The sequence below is a fragment of the Microcebus murinus genome, chromosome 31, assembly GCF_040939455.1.
Source record: "Microcebus murinus isolate Inina chromosome 31, M.murinus_Inina_mat1.0, whole genome shotgun sequence".
NCBI lineage: Eukaryota > Metazoa > Chordata > Mammalia > Primates > Cheirogaleidae > Microcebus > Microcebus murinus.
The window spans coordinates 2,176,081-2,193,813 of record NC_134134.1 but is presented as its reverse complement, the minus strand read 5'-3'; the positions used below and the strand labels follow the sequence as shown (position 1 = coordinate 2,193,813).

General features: G+C 36.4%; 1 protein-coding gene across 1 annotated transcript in view; it reads right to left on the bottom strand.

Annotated features, from left to right (window-relative positions):
* Positions 1-17,733, bottom strand: part of LOC109730340 (uncharacterized) — a 140,139-nt gene that overhangs the window by 93,146 nt on the left and 29,260 nt on the right. The gene's annotated exons all lie outside the window — the stretch shown is intronic.

Below are 17,733 nucleotides of genomic sequence, written 5' to 3'. Positions count from 1 at the left end.
TGTGTAAGCACACGCACCATAGACGCCCCACCCCGAAAATCAGCCCTAGTGGTGGGTGTGGCTACACAGCACATCTGCACAACCCATGCGTGTCGCTGGGGGGCGGACAGAGGAAGAGCAGCCCTTCTCATCTGCCCCCTTAAAGCTCTGTGGCTAGACAGGAGACATGGGTTCTAGATGGTTCTAAAGGAAACAGAGTCAGAAGACATTCAGGATGGGATCCGGGGTTTGGAGAGTGAGGAGGATGTTCTAGAAGAAGACGACTTCACTCTATTTGAATCCATGGAGATGGTTGCACCTTGCTTAAAAAAAAACACATACCCTGAAAATAAGCCCTCGGTTGTCTTCTTGAGGGAAAATAAATAAAAGATCCTGTCTGATTTTTGGGGAAACATGGTAGGTTATATCCATGTTGGGTGCGGTGGCTCAAAAATGTCATCCCAGCACCCTGGGAAGCTGAAGCAGGAGGATCGCTCAAGGACAGGAGTTTAAGGGAAGCCTGAGCAAGAGTGAGACCCTGTTTCTACTAAAAAAAATAGAAAGAAATTAGTTGGACAAGTAAAAATACATACAAAAAAATTTGCCAGGCATAGAGGTGAATGCCTGTACTCCCAGCTACTCAGGAGGCTGAGGCAGGAGGATCCCTTGAGCCCAGATGTTGGAGGCTGATGTGAGTGAGGCTGATGCCACAGCACTCTAGCCCGGGCCACACAGTGAGACTCTGTCTCAGAAAAAAAGGAAAAATAAATGTTATCTCCATTTATGAATAATGTATATCATATTCAAAATTGGAAACTGTACAATGACAAACATTTTAACATTTCAGATTTGGTAAAGGTGGTATTTTTTTACTGCTTAATGTTTCTGATGCACTTTGGTAGGTGTGGGGGTTTTCTGCTGTCCTGATCTGTCTACTTTCATCAACACCACCCTGCTTTAAGTACAGAACATTTTTAAGTGTTTTAACTTCTTATGGGTGAAGAAAACCTCATTGTGTGCTTCCCACTGGAATTTTGGCTATACTTATAAGCTTGTTCTTCCATGTGCATTTTGCAAAATCATTGCTAGGTTTTAAAAAGCTGACAGAATCTATTATGAGATCCAATGCCATGTTGAAGGCACAAAGGACAAAGGACCTCTTTATAGTATTGATTTTGTATCCCTACAAGAACAAGATAGAACTCTCTATGTGTTTAAGTCTTTGTTCATATATTTGAAGAATGCTCTTGTATTTTGTTTATATAGGCTCCACATTTCCCATTCAATTTGTTACTGATTGTATTTTTATTTTTCAAACTCACTTTATAGTATACTCTTTTGTTGCATGCTTACACTGTACTGCCAAACCTGGCAGGAATTGCTGCGTGGAAACCTACATATTCCTTCCACTTTAATACAAGGGGTGAGATGCAGCCAGTTCCCTCAGGCCCTCTTTGGAGTGGAATCTCCCAGCATGCTCACCAGATCAACACCCTCAACCACAGTGAACATCAGCAACCCCACAAGACACAGGAAATGAGCAGGAAGGGATGCATCAAGGTCTGGGACTTCAACCCCCTGGCAATAAGAGTCTTGTCTTTCAGCTTGACTGTCTGAATAAAGATAATTATACCCGTTTCTATAATTGCTATCTGCTGGTGGCACTCTGGTGGTGAGACAGGAAGCCAGTACTTTGCCCATTTGAGACTTGGCAGGTCAGACCTCATGCTTCAAGGCAGAACTGACATCCTCAGCTGCTGCCTGCTATGCCCTGGCCATCAGCCTGAGTTCCAAAGTCTGCTCCTCATGCTGTAATGTCACAAACATGAACAAGCAGACACTACTGAGGCCCAGGGTTAGTGCTGGGAGGCAGGGGGGTTTATGGGCCACTGGGTTGGCAGGGATGCCTAGCAACAAGGTTTCTTGAGGCATCCAACAATACTCACCACCAACTACCACCATACCACCCTTGATGTGACCCATCTGATCTGATTTGAAAGCTAAGCAGGGTCAGGACAGATTAGTACTTGGATGGGAGACCGCCTGGGAATACCAGGTGCTGTAGGCTTTTGCCACTTTTCTGTAGCATGCCTTGGAGAGTTGGGTGATGTAGGGGAGGATGGGGCTGATGTAGGGGAGGGTTGGAAGGCCAATCCAGCCTATGAGGTTGCCACAGCTCCCATCCCCATCCACTAACACATATCATAAACACTATCTCTAACCCTAAACCTAAACCCTAATAACACTTATGTAACCCGAACACATAGCCCTAAACTGTAACCCTAAGCCCTAAACCCTAACACTAACCACTAATACCTATGCGAACCCTAAACCTTAACCAGTAACCTTTAACCCTAAACACTACCCCCTACCCTAACCTAAACAATAACCCCTAAACCTAACACTCAACCCTATCCTCTAATCTGAACCTAAACAATAACCCCTAACCCTGACACTCAACCCTAACGCCTACCCTAACTCTAAACCCTACACTAAGCCTAAACCCTAACACAAGATATTTTTACATTTGTGACATCTTCAATTTTTCTCATCAATATCTTTTTCAATGTAAACCTATTTTAACTCCTTTGTTAAATTTATTGCTAAAAAAGTCATTGTTTTGTGCTAATATAAATGAGGTTGTTTTATTCCTTATTCTATTTGATAGTTTGTTCTTAGTGTATTGAAACACTGATATTTTCATGTTCATTTAATACTCTGCAGATTTACTGAGTGTGTGTTTTAATTTAACAGGTTTTTGGCCTACTATTTATGGTTCTCTTTTATATGACATCATGTATTTTACAACTGACTTTTTAAATTTTCTTTTCTTTTTGGATACATTTTAAAAAATTTTCTTGCCTAATAGTTCTGCCTAGGATTTCCAATACTATGTTAAATGGAAGCATTGAATATGGTCATAATATACGTTTTCATTGGTGTTGTGTATTTAAAGGAGCAAACACTTCTTCCAGTTTTAATAAGCTAGTTTAAGTAGGTAAAGATTTTCCCTTCTTGGGTTCCCAGGAAGATGGGAATTTCTCTGGATTTTGAGATAAAAGGGGTTGTCGCTGGGTCACAAGTGTGCTGATGGGTATGTAGTGAGGACTGCCTTTAGCATGGGCCTGTTAGCAGAAGCTAGGGTAGTTGTGAATCCTGTCTTATTCATGGGCAGACTGGATTTCCTTCATGGCTTTGATCTTTAGGGCAGGCACTTACAGTTGGGTCTTCATAGGCTGGGCCTGATGCCAGGTTTATGGGTGAGTGTGGCTCCCACCGAATATCTGGGATACTTTCCTCAGGTCACCGTGTGGGTTCCTAAGTGGGCAGCACTGGCCGTGAACTGTGGCTAAGACAGGTGGAACTGAGTGACAGAAGGGCTTCAGAGATCACAGTGAATGCAAAGGGCTCTGGTCCTGTCTCCATGGCTACTCAGGGGGCACTTGAGTTGATCCCCCATCTTTGCCTTTTTGAATTGTGCTGCTATAAACATTCAAGTGAAGGTGTCTTTTTTTATGGAATATTTTTTTTTCCTTTGGGAAGAAGCCCAGTAATGAAATTGCTGGATTCAATTGTAGTACTACTTGTATCTCTTTGAGGTATCTTCATAATGCTTTCCACAGAGGTTGTATTAGTTTACAGTCTCATCGGCAGTGTATGGGTGTTTCTGTCTCTCCCCAACGAAGCCAACATTTATTGTTTGAGGACTTTTGATAAAGGCCATTCTCACTGGAGAGAAGTGATATCTCATTGTGGTTTTTCTTTGCATTTCCCTGATAATTAGAGATGTTAAGCATTTCTTCATATGTTTCCTGGCCATTAGTTTCTCTTCTATTGAAAAGTTTCTGTTCATGTTCTTTGCCCACTTTTTCATAGGGTTGATTTTTTTCTTGCTGATTTTCCTGAGTTATATAGATTATAGTTATCAGCCCTTTATTGGATGTATAGCATGTCAATATCTTTCTCCCATTCTATAGCTTGTCTGTTTTCTCTCGTGGTAGTTTCCATGGCTCTGTAGAAGCTTCTTTAATTTGATCCTGTCCCATTTCTTTATTTTTCTTGTTGCTGTGATTGCTTTGGGGGTCTTCTTCATAAAGTCTTTGCCCAGACCAAGGTCTATAACAGTTTTTCCAACATTTTCTTCTAGAATTCTTATAATTACGCACCTTAGGTTTAAATCTGTTGTGCACCATCAGTTCACTTTTGTGAGAGGTGAAAGGTGCAGATCCTGTTTCAGTCTTCTACATGTTGCCATCTAGTTTTCCCAGCACCATTTATTGCATAAAGATTCTTTTCCCCGGTGTATGTTTTTGTCTGCTTTGTCAAAGTGTAGATGGCTATATGAGGATGGTTTTATACCTGGGTTCTCATTTGCTCCATCAATCTATGTCTCTGTTCCAGTGCCGGCTCCATGTTGTTTTAGCCAGTATAGTCTTGTGATATAGCTTGAAGTCTGGCAAATTGATGCCTCCCAATTTGTTCTTTTTACTTAAGATTGGTTTTGCTATACAGGGTCTTCTCTTTTTCCATATGAAGCATAGAATTATGTTTTCTAGGTTTCTGAAAAATGATGTTGGTATTTTAATAGTGATTTCATTGAATCTGTAGATCACTTTGGGTAGTACAGACATTTTAACAATGTTGATTCTGCCAACCCATATATATATACATGTATAATGAGTGAGATGTGCACCATCTGGGGGATGGTCATGATGGAGACTCAGACTTTTGGGGGGAGGGGGAAATGGGCATTAATTGAAACCTTAAAATCTGTACCCCCATAATATGCCAAAATAAAAAAAATAGAAAATGTAAAAAAAAAAAAAAGAAAAAAAAGATTTGATAGAGGATCAATAAGAAAACAGATAATGAGAAAAACATTATAGACCATTTAGATGTAAAAGACATTTTCAGAGCTCTTCAGTCCACAGAGGCAGAATACACAATAGTTTCAATCATACATGGCAAATGCTATTAGGACACTTAAATCTTACCAAATTGAAGACGACTAAAAATATACAACATATATTTTGTGACAAAAATAAAGTGGAACTAGAAATCAAAAGCAAAACATAAACTGGCTAATAGAAAAATATGTCAAAATTAAATACACTCTTCAATTATTCATGCTCAATGGTCAGATAATTTAAAATTGTTAAGATGTCAATACTATCCACAGTAATATACAAATTTAATGAAATGTCTATAATATTCCATTAATACTTGTTTTGGAGGTATATAAAAATAAATTCTAAAGTGTGTTGGAACAATAAATACTGAGACGGTTTTAGAAAATACAAACACAGACATTGCACTTCTTGATTTGAAAACAAATCTATAGGAATAAAAGCAACATGGTCCCGGCACAAAAACAAATAATGAGATGAAAGAACACAGTGGAGAACCCTAAAATAAACCTTTGTGTCCATGACCAAATTACATTCCTCAAGATTACAATATGGAATGTACTAAGTAAAATTAAATTAATACACTGTGAATTTACTCATACCTTCAGGTAATTTTATGAGCACCATTAAGTTTTATAACAATCCTTGTTGTAATTGCAGATCAGGTCATATAAACAATATTAAACGAGCTTTGAAATAATAATATAGTAGGCCTAGCATGGGTAACAAGCATGTAAGAACAGGGGATTGGTATAGGCAGGTTTCGATTCAGAAGCTTTACAATTTTAAACAATTAATTTAATATAAAGGAAACAAAATATTTTCTTTCAGAATCTTTGAAGTTTCTAGTTTGCTAGTAAATTTTCAATGCTTTTGAAATTACTCATTTTGTCTAATATTTCTTCTTTTCTGTTCCAAATAAGTACACATCCACAGTCATACAAACATAATTACTTACTCTGTATATATACTACAACTATAGTTCAACTTAACTGTGATGTATTTGTATATTTGATTCAATGTAAATAAAAATTATGCTTATTTCTGTTTCACTGGACAGGCAGGTTGCATGTTGAAAGAAAAATGTAGGATAAAATGTAACAACTAGTCATTCCATGTTCAGGAATGTATGGCTTTTCATTAAGTGCAAAATCTTTATTATAAGCATTACAGCAACAAGATAATTATAAATATAATAAAAAAAGCTTTGGGAACAATATTCTTCAAAGTAGAGCAACTAATAAAAAGGATCACAAATGATGTCTTTGTACTGTGTAACCCAAAAGTACATTTTTACAATCCATTACCTCCAACTTTGAGTAACACGGGATAGATTAATGTTGGTGCAAAATAACACTTCATTCTATCTACAACATGTTTGACACATTAAAAATATTTTTAATTTAATGAAACAAATTAAGTTCACATGCAATATAAAAACATTCCAAATTTCATCCTATTTTATTATCGGAATGTGCAATATTAAAACAAGTTATTTTTCATATTGTAATTTTTTCATTCTGATTATAATGAGAATATTAGTCTGTATACCTACATCATACATCACTTAAAATACTGTTTGTTATAAAAAAAACTCCATAGTACCTCTCAATTTAGTAAATCTTACATTTCAGTGTTTTTAATTTTTCATAGAAAAGTACATGAATAATGCCTACTAATACAGAAAGACCTCTAATAAATGTGATGTAGCTATCATTAACCACACACATTCACATGCACGCTAAGAATGAAAGCATACCATCGATTGTATTTAAAGTTGAATAATATCAGTATTTGCTTGTCACAAATAGCAAAACAAATTATACTTTATTACAATTTCACCCCACACTGACAAGAAATTATATTTTACATGTAATTATAACTCTCAGAAAATCTCTCTCGTTTTAAAGCTAACGTACAAATAAATCAACTAACTATTTTAACTGGGTAGTTCTTTATAATGAACAACCTGGTTTAAATAAATGTGTGAATGTGTTAGTGCATTAGTGTATTGTACTGCAAGTCATCAGATATATGTTTATACTTGATTCTTGATTAATTGCATTCTGAAATTTATTAAAGTAGTTTTAAGTATCAACTGTTTTTGTGTTCTCTAAGGTATATCTTTTGCATAAATATTTTTTCACACTCATTATATTTGTAAGGTTTCTATTCTTTAATATTTTTCTGATGTTGAGCAATATTTGAGAATATATTGGAGCATTTCATTCAGTGTAAGTTCTCCCATATCCGGTAAGATCTGTTATATCTAAAGGTATTGTCAGCAGTCTACATCATTCTATTTAAGTTTCAGTACTGTTGTGCATTTTAAGGCAAATACATAGGTAAAGCACTTACATACTCATTACATTTACCTAACTTTTATCTAGTATGATTTCTTTGATGTTGAATAAGATGTGAACAAATATTAAAGACTTTGCCACAAATCTCACATTCGTAAAATTTTTCAGTGATAGGAATTCTTTTATGTAGATTAAGGTGTGAGCACTGGGAAAATGCTTTGCCACATTCCTCACATTTGTATGGTTTCTCTGCTCTATGGATTCATTTATGTAGAGTGAGGCCTTTTAGCCGGATAAAGGCTTTGCCAGATTCTATACTTTTCTAGGGTTTCTCTCCAGTATGAATTCTTTTATGTTGAATAAGGTGTGTGCACCAAGTAAAGGCTTTGCCACATTCTTCACATTTGTAGGGTTTCTCTCCAGTATGAATCCTTTTATGTCAAGTAAGGTTTGTGCACAGGGTAAAGGCTTTGACACATTCCTCACATTTGTATCGTTTCTCATCCATATGAATTCTTTTATGTAGAGTAAGTTTTGTACACTGGGTGAAGGCTTTACCACATTCTTCACATTTGTAGGGTTACTCTCCATTATGCGTTCTTTTATGTTGAGTAAGGTGTGTGCACCGTGTAAAGGTTTTGCCACATTCTTCACATTTGTAGGGTTTCTCTCCAGTATGTATTCTTTTATGTTGAATAAGGATTGAGGACTGGGAAAAGGCTTTGCCACATTCTTCACATTTGTAGGGTTTCTCTCCATTATGGATTCTTTTATGTTGAGTAAGGTGTGGGCACTGTGTAAAGGTTTTGCCACATTCTTCACATTTGTAGGGTTTCTCTCCAGTATGTATTCTTTTATGTTGAATAAGGATTGAAGACTGGGAAAAGGCTTTGCCACATTCTTCACATTTGTAGGGTTTCTCTCCATTATGGATTCTTTTATGTCGAGTAAGGTGTGTGCACCGTGTAAAGGTTTTGCCATATTCTTCACATTTGTAGGGTTTCTCTCCACTATGGATTCTTTTATGTTGCGTAAGGTATGTGCACTGGTTAAAGGCTTTGCCATATTCTTCACATTTGTAGGATTTCTCTCCTGTATGAATTCTTTTATGTTCAGTAAGGTGTGTGCACTGGGTAAAGGCTTTGCCACATTCTTCACATTTGTAGACTTTTAAAATGGCTAATGTCCAAAACAAGACACATAATAAGTGAGGACAAGGGTTTGCAGGAAATCCATTCCTGTAGACTGTTATTGATTTTAAATGGATAGTGTCATCATACAGATTTGTTAAAAAATGTAAATAATACAACTGCCTCATCATTCACCAATTCTACCTATGAGTATATTCATGTAAAATCAGTATCTGAAGAAGATTCTGCACCCCCATGTATATTGCAGCATTATGCACATTAGCCAAGAAAATGGAAACAAACTAAATGCCTCCTTTGATGAATAGAATAAAAAATGACTGTACAAACACATACCATATACTATTACTAAGCCATGAAAATGATACATATCCTGCCATTTCAACAACATGGATGGACATAGGAGGCATTATGCTAAGTAAAATCAGCCATTCTCAGAAAGATAAATACTGCTATGGATAATTTTTTTAAAGCTGAATTTACAAAAGTAAAGAGTACAACAGTGGTTTCCAGGGTGTAGAGTAAGGAAAAATGAGGAGATTTTAAGGGTAAAATCTTTTAGTTATAAGATGAATAAATCTTGGAGATCTATTGTATGGCAACATGATTAGAGTTATTAATAATTTTTTATATGCTTAAAATTTTTAAGACCATAGAACTCACTATTAATAAATGTTCTCACTATAATTAAATGATAAATATGTGAGATGATGGATATGTTTATTACCTTAATTATATTGTTTTACCATTCATACACACATCAGATCACTACAGTGTGTACAATAAATTTATGCAGTTATACAAATATTATTTGTGGAGACTTCCACCCATTAAGCACCCCACACACAGAAATATATGCACACACACACACATGAGTGACACATTTCTGATGCTACTAAATAGGAGGAAATTATGGAACATAAGTTATCAAAGTATTATGTATCAATTGGGAGTATAAATATATTCAGTTATTTGAAGCACTGAATGAGACAGTGTATTTAAGAATTATATAAGGTGAACAGAGAAAATAAACTATATTATAGTTTGGGTATTTGGGTATAATAAAGTTGAAATTTTACTCTCATTTTATACTAGAAAAAGATTATTTTAAGTCAAATAACATTAGATATTTTTACATTTAAGAAGAGGATATGCATTTGTACAAAATTAGTGAATCTGACTTTCTGTAGGATTGCCTCTGAAAACGTAGAATTGGAAATCATGATGCAGAAAATATAAATATCTTTCCCTAGTGTTTCTTGCATTCCAGAAACAAATCCCAACATCTTCACTATTCCCCTTTACACATTTCAGAAATGAGGCATCAAAAGGTACTTAAAAGATGGACTTGGTCATGGAGGATCACCCTTATAATCCCAGCACTTTGGAAGACCAAGCAAGAAGGAAGCCAGGATCTTGATACCAGCCCTAGCAACATGAGGAGACTCCATTTTTATAAGAAAATAATAATAACAAAATGGTAGCTCATGCCCATAGATCTAGTTACTTGGAAGACAGAGGTTGTAGGATCTCTGGAGCCCATAGGTTTGAGGTTGCAGTGAGCTATGATCAGCCACTGTACTCCAGAAAGAGCAGGAGAGCGAAAGGCTATCAAAAGATGGTTTAATGTCATGGTCTTCAAAATATGCACAGATAGTCATTTAACTCCTAACCAATAGAAATGCTAATAGATAATGTATTCCCTTATAAGCCATGACAAGAATTTTGGCTCTCACTGAATTCTGAGGAAGATCACTGCATGGGTAGAGTTCTTAGAGAGTTTAAGAGCGTGGGACAGAAGATGTCCTAAAAATCATTTCCAAAGAGCAGAATATTCAAACCCACTTTTTAATATCTGCCTTCCTCTTTGAGTTTTGGCTCTCTAACACTTGTTAATCTGCTTCACTGAATCTCACCTACCTGGATATTTAGCTGTTGTTTCCTCTTTCTTCATAATCCAGGGTTCTATCCTTCGCTCCAGGCATGTGATCAGCTCAGGCTTTGACTTGGCAAGACCTGTTTCATTAGAGAAATTTCACATGACTCTTGCTGAAGAGTTTCCAATTACTAATGCAGTACTATCCTTAGTAGAGAGAACATTAGTGAAGAATCTAGAAAATTCCTTTGCAACGTATTGCTTTCTCACAGACCCTGTAGAATGATAAAAAACTGATCTAATTTATGACTAGAGCACCAATTCCCACTAGCATCAAATAAATAAGAGGTGGAAATTCTATTCCAAGGTGCAGACAACAATTTTATACCCTGATTTCTAGAGTAGCCACTAATCTAGTGTGAAATCCCAACAAAGGGAAAGGTTCAAGATAACATGAGACATCTAATGATTTTATTTTATGCACCAAAATCTTCAAATTTTCTTTAAAATATGGATATGAAATTCATTCACGTTGCTTTCCACAGAGGTTGAACTAGTTTGCAGTCCCACCAGCAGTGTAGGAGTGTTCTTCTGTCTCTGCATCCATGCCAGCATTTGCTGTTTGGGGACTTTTTGATTACATTGAGAACTTTTAAATAAGTAAATACATATACACATACATACATACATAAATATGTTGAGAATGTAGAGAAATTGAAATGCTGCCATGTTATTCTGAACCTTGGATTCTAATATTATACAAAATAGACATAGAACAGATAAGAAAATAAAAATACAGAAAGAATAAAATGATTTGCATTTCCCTGATGATCAGAGATGTTGAACATACTGCAATGAGATATCACTTATCTCCAGTAAGAATGACCTTCCAGGCCGGGCGCGGTGGCTCACGCCTGTAATCCTAGCTCTTGGGAGGCCGAGGCGGGCGGATTGCTCAAGGTCAGGAGTTCAAAACCAGCCTGAGCAAGAGCGAGACCCCGTCTCTACTATAAATAGAAAGAAATTAATTGGCCAACTGATATATATATAAAAAATTAGCCGGGCATGGTGGCTCATGCCTGTAGTCCCAGCTACTCGGGAGGCTGAGGCAGAAGGATCGCTCGAGCCCAGGAGTTTGAGGTTGCTGTGAGCTAGGCTGACGCCACGGCACTCACTCTAGCCTGGACAACAAAGTGAGACTCTGTCTCAACAAAAAAAAAAAAAAAAAAAAAAAAAGAATGACCTTCCAGTAAAAAGTCCCCTAACAATAAATATTGGCATAGATTTGGAGATAGAAACACTCCTACACTGCTAGTGGGACTGCAAACTGATTTGGCCTCTGTGGAAAGCAATATGGAGAAACCTCAAAGCGATACAAGTAGATCTACCATTTGATCCAGCAATTCAATTACTGAGCATCTACCCAAAAGATCAAAAGTCATTTTATGAAAAGACATCTGCACTCGAATGTTTATAGCAGCACAATTCACAATTGTGAAGCTATGGAAACAACCCAAGTGCTCATCAATTCATGAATGGATTAATAAAATGAGGTATATGTATACCATGGAATACTACTCACTTTTAAGAAACAATGATGATATAGCACCTCTCGTATATTCCTGGATACAGCTGGAACCCATTCTACTAAGTGAAGTATCTCAAGAATGGAAAAACCAGCACCACATGTACTCACCAGCAAATTGGTATTAATGGATCAACACTTAAGTGGACATATAGGAGTAACATTTATCTGGTGTTGGGATGGTGGGAGGGGGGAGGAGGGGATAGGTATATACAACGACAATGTGTAAGATGTGCAACGTTTGGGGATTGGACATGTTTGAACCTCTTATTTGAGGGGGGAGGGGGGCATGGGCAATATAAGTGACCTTAACACTTGTATCCCCATAACATGCTAAAATATAAATAAATAAAATAAAATAAAATAAAATTTATTCATGTAAAGTAGAAACTTTTAAGAAACTATTAATAAAAAAAGAATGGCCTTAATGTGGAATAGAAATTCTGTATATAAGTGATCCTCACCAAGGGAGAACAGGTTTCCATAGTTCTCTAACATCACATCCCTATACAAATTCCGCTGAGCATTGTCAAGGCATGCCCACTCCTCTGGAGAGAATTCTACAGCCACATCCTGAAATGTCACCATCTCCTGTAAAAAGACACATATTTCCCAAGTGGCCATAGAGAGAGTTATTCACTTGACTACAAGGAAAATGAGTTGTGAGAACTGTTTCTGACACATGAAGTACTGGAATTATCCAATAAGATATTCTCTAGCACATTGATATTCTTGAACGTATTCTCTTATTCGCTGGAATGAAGATCAAAAAAGATGTATGAATCTGTGTGCATATGATTCTTCTATGGATGATAAAGTATTTAATACAAAATTAAGGCCCCTACTACAGTAATATAAATTTTTGGGTGTTATATTTATATCACATCAATAAATTGTGCATATTTCTCACATACAGGATCATAGAGAGTTAGAAGGTATCACATAATTTTTAGAAGTACAGTAAAGAACTGGAGATTTTGTTAAAATACAGCTTCTGATTCAGGCGATCTGGGGTGGGGTCTGAATCTCTGCATTTCACATAATATAACTACTGACAACAATGCTTCTTGCCTAAGGAGAGTATTTTGTCAGTATCCAGTAAGTGGTAGACTTTGAATATATCTCAGTTCATCTGAACAGAACACAGATAATATCCCTCAGTTTTCAAAGCAAGCTATAAGAAGAAATTAGAGCTTCTAGATTAAATGTGATGGCTCATGCACATCAGAAAGTAAATCTCCACAAGACCCTTAATGATAAACAAAAAAACAATTAACTTTATATTGGATGAATCTGTCAGAAAGCATGTTAAGCAAGTGAATGAAATTAGCATAACTTTAGCAGAATGAATTGGTGTTAGGCATTGTTGCAAAGAGGAGGATACAAAATGACTGCTGGGATGGTAGTGGCCAACAATATGTAACCATGAAGAATCATCAGATTTATGCAAATTTTGGATACAGATACTTCCCATGTTTTATCTTTAATAATGTATGTAAATACTTTAGCATCATACGGAACAAGTCTTTTATTTTATAGTTTTTCCATAATTTTCTGGTTATCCTAGGCAATCAATGCTATCTTCTTTCTGAACTTTCCTAATAATATATTATGTAGAGATGGTGAAGTATCTAGATCAAACTTTAGAGTACCTGTTTCCCTTCCTCACTCAAATCCAAAGATTCTATCCTATCCCCAATGGGAATCTCAAACATTCATACTATTCTATCTTGACCTCTCATGATGGGAACATTTTTAATATTATATGCCATATATTTCTTAGAAAACATGGTTATTGTAGTAAGAAGCTTGTGTGAGAGAATGTACAGTAGGCTTTGTTATATAGGAAGGAAGGATTTCCCAGAAAACGTTGACTACCATAAGAAGAAATAAAAATATGTAGTTACAAAACTTATTAGCCATACACATCAGAAGTAAAGAAGTAAAGGTTTACAGGTTCAAAAAATTGACATTCTATATGACTATCTGTAAGAAATAGTGGACACAATGCCAAATCTGGGACACACTTACCTGATAACCAGCCATTTCTTCTTCTTCTTCTCCTACTCTGAAATTTATTTTCATGTGAGATTGTGTGGAACAATTAGAATTAAATCTTGAGACTTTCCTTAATGGAGTCAGCACAATTTCTTCCCTTGTTTCCATCACACTCACAAGCAGGAGGAACATACAATGCAGAAGGGCTACACTCACTTATTCTTGCTCACAGTAAAAAATCAGCTATGATCAGCTCATTCAGGGAGACCAAAATGTGAATTTCTCCTGTCCTTTCTTCTGGTTACCTTCTCCTGCTACAGGTGCCAGGAGTTTCTGCTACAGGAATGAGTATCTGGACCACACTGATCTGCCTCTACCAAAACCCAGAGAGCAGAACCTGTGACTTCATTGGGGAACAAAGGTTAAACTCAATTCTCATGAATATATGCAGGATTCCTAATGCTTGACCCTGGTATCAAATTAGAATTATTTGGGGCACAATTAAAACCACATGGATGTTTTCACCCAGCCCAAAAGGCAGATGATGGTGTTTCTTCAATCTACCCAGGTATTCCTGATTGAAAGCCTGGGCTGAGAGGTAATTACCTTAAAATTGTCTCTGAAACATCAATGTGAACGTAAATCATGTGGTACTGTGGGCCTCACTCTAAGAAATGTGGTCTGCTGGTGTGGAAGGGGTACATTCATTGGGTTCTTTGTCAGGTCCCCTTTATGCTGATGTTGCTCAACCTAGATCCATTATTAGTAGCACTCAGGTAGAGACAGCAAGCACAGCATACATACTGCCTTTTGCCCAACACTCATCACAACATACACTTAATACCAAAGTGAAGAGCAGCATAATGCAATGTCCACTGAGCATGTGCTATGTCCTCAGATGTATGTTTTGTTGCACTGTGAAGAAACCTTCACATTGTGTGATGTAATCCTTGTTATTCCACAAAAGGTGACTAGTAAACCCCCATTAATTTACAGAAAAATTCAGATGTGGTGCCAGCCTTTCTATTCTTCACACACAACTATAATACAACACTACAGAAGATCTAGAAATTTCTTTACACTCACCCCAAAATTTCCTTTCAAAATCAACCCAAAAGTCCATGTTGATCTCTTACACCACAGCATGTGTCTCCCCTGAGTTTTTGGTACATACTTGGTCCAAAGTATGTCCTCTGTCTTGGGAATTCCAGGTTGATTCCAGGTCTAGTTTGGAACAAACTTGTGTATTCTTTGCTTTTAAAGGCCTTGGATTCAGATTCATCATTTTACAGACCTTAGATTCTTGGATTCAGAATTCAGATCTGCAGATTTCGGTCCCTTGAGAGGCATAGACTCATTAGCACTCACTGTACATTTCCTCACATTTGGGCAAGAAGAGAAGGCAGAAAGGGAGTTTATGTGTTGTACCCAGTGCGCATTATCTTGTTCCCATTTGTGTCTGAGCCCTACAGTCTGTGACTCCATTTCAGTTCTAAAGATGTGAGATTCATTTAGAGAAAGGATAGAACTAGTGATTATTATCCAGTGAGACTGTATTCACAGGAATCTGGTCTAAGTATGTTCTGGGGGTCCGTAGACACCAAAGAGGCCTAGAGAACTTACTGTGTGCAGATGTGGGGACAGTGAAGCTCTGTACTTTGGAGTTGCAGGTTAAGGACTGGAAGCTCAAGATGGAATCTCGTGTTCAAAGCCCTTCTGATTTAGAAGTGGTGGGCACATTTTATGTTTATGTTCCATTTTTAATTCTGGAAAGTATTCAGGAAATATTAAAAATGAAGACTCTCCAACTAAGAAACCTGTCCACAAAGTTACAAGAGAATTAAAAGTAAACACTTTTATTACTCAATTAAAGCAGAATGTGATGTGCACAGTGCCAATCCACTGAGACATTTCAGAGGCACACATAAAGGTGGTACTGTACATAACTAAGCAAATCCTAACTGTTACATACATGTTGTCTAGATAAATAATAATTAGCTTTGAAGAAAGAAGAATGAAGCCTAGATAGCCCTATTTGTCATAAAGAGTGCACCATAAACTTACTTGGTAATTAATGAGACTCTTTTTTTGGTAATTGGTTAAATTCAAATAAAAAACAAGTGTCTCAAGTCAATGCAGGAGGAGATAATTTTGCAACTTAAATCTAGGTGCTCACTGATGTTAGGATCTCATCTTCCTATGGAAATTGTGGGATAGGGAAATATCTTTGTTGATATTACATTTCAAAGATATGTTTCTCAGTTTCAGAAAAGCATTTCTTAAAACAAAATCTTTTTAAAAATCTTTCAAATGTGTTACAAATCTTAGGCAGATAGTTAGGATCTCTGTCTCTTCTCAGGACAATGGTGCCCTGTTTTGGTGCTGTTTCCAGCAATTGCTGCACCAGGGAGATGGATAAGGCTGCCATTCCATTTTGGTGCTGGTCAACCTTTCATTCTACCCTGAGCCACTTCTACACCTGAAGAAGGAGGGAATGGTTTATCAATCTAGCATTTCCCCTGCCAAGCCATAATAAGACTTACAAAGTGATCTAGGGTATCCTAGGTGTAATTAGTATGTCATTCACTTTAATCTGCATTGCAGTTCACCCTCCTCATGGGCTTTCTTGGAGGGAGCTCCTATAGTTTGATGAAATTTTCAGGACACCTGTTGATTAATTGATAAGAACCTACACCTCTGAAGATACAAATTCTGATGAAATAAAATTAATGAGCATGTAACAATTTTAAAGTACAAAATAAAAACCACTCAAGAGCTCGTCAACTTATGAGTGGATTATTAATATTTGGTATGTGTTTACAATGAAATATTACACAATTTTAAGAAATGACAGTGAGCTAGCACTGCTTATATTTTCCTGGATTGAGCAAGCCCATGATCCAAAGTGAAGTGACATAAGATCAGAAAAATGGGCTCCACATCAAATTGGTACTGACTGATTAACACTATGGTACTCAAATGGTGGTGGTATTCACCAGGGATTCAGGGCATTGAGGGAAGACCCACATCTGAGGGATGCCTTGATCATCATTGAGGGTAAGGAAATACCTCTAACACTCACTAGGGAGAGGCAAAGATATAAAATGTCACTGTAATTTTTGTATTCTCATATTTTCTTGAAATAAAAAAATTATAAAAACCATACATCTTTCCTAAACTTTATAAAAATATCAAATATTGAGTCACAAAGCAAATATAAAGGTCAATCATGTAATGATTGCAAAGTGAATTATGCAAAAATGTCAAGATTATTTAAAAATTATATATATAACAATAAATTTTGATTTAGTTATCTCATGCCAGGAAGTTAGAGTTAGGGTGACTTTAGGGAAAATTTCAAATTTAGGAAAAATTATACATTAAAAATATAAATTATTATATTGTCCATAATGGCAGCATTAGAAGAATACTACAATTTAATAGATATAATTAGGTAAGGATACCAGGGTTCTTCCATTTAGAGGTCTATGAATTTAAAAAAATGAACAAACTGATACTTCGTACCCTTTGATTTTTCTCTTTCCCCATCCCCCACTCTTTGTGGTGACCACACTTCCCACTATGAAATCAGCTTTCTTTAGATTCCACAGATAAGTGAGATCATACAGTATTTGTCTTTCTGTGCCTGGCTTACTTTACTTAGCATCATGTCCTTCAGTTAAAAACATGTTGTCACAAATGACAGAATTTCATTCTGTTTGACAGCTCATTGTGTAAATACACCTCATTTTCTTTATCCACTCATGTGCTGGTGGACACTTAAGCTGCTTCTATACCTGGACTACAATGAATATTGTTCTAATGAATATGGAAGGACAGATATATCTTCTACATTCTGGTTTTGCTTCAACTGAATATGCTTCTAGAAATGGTAGTGATGGATCATATGGTAATTCAATTTTCATTTTTGTAGAAT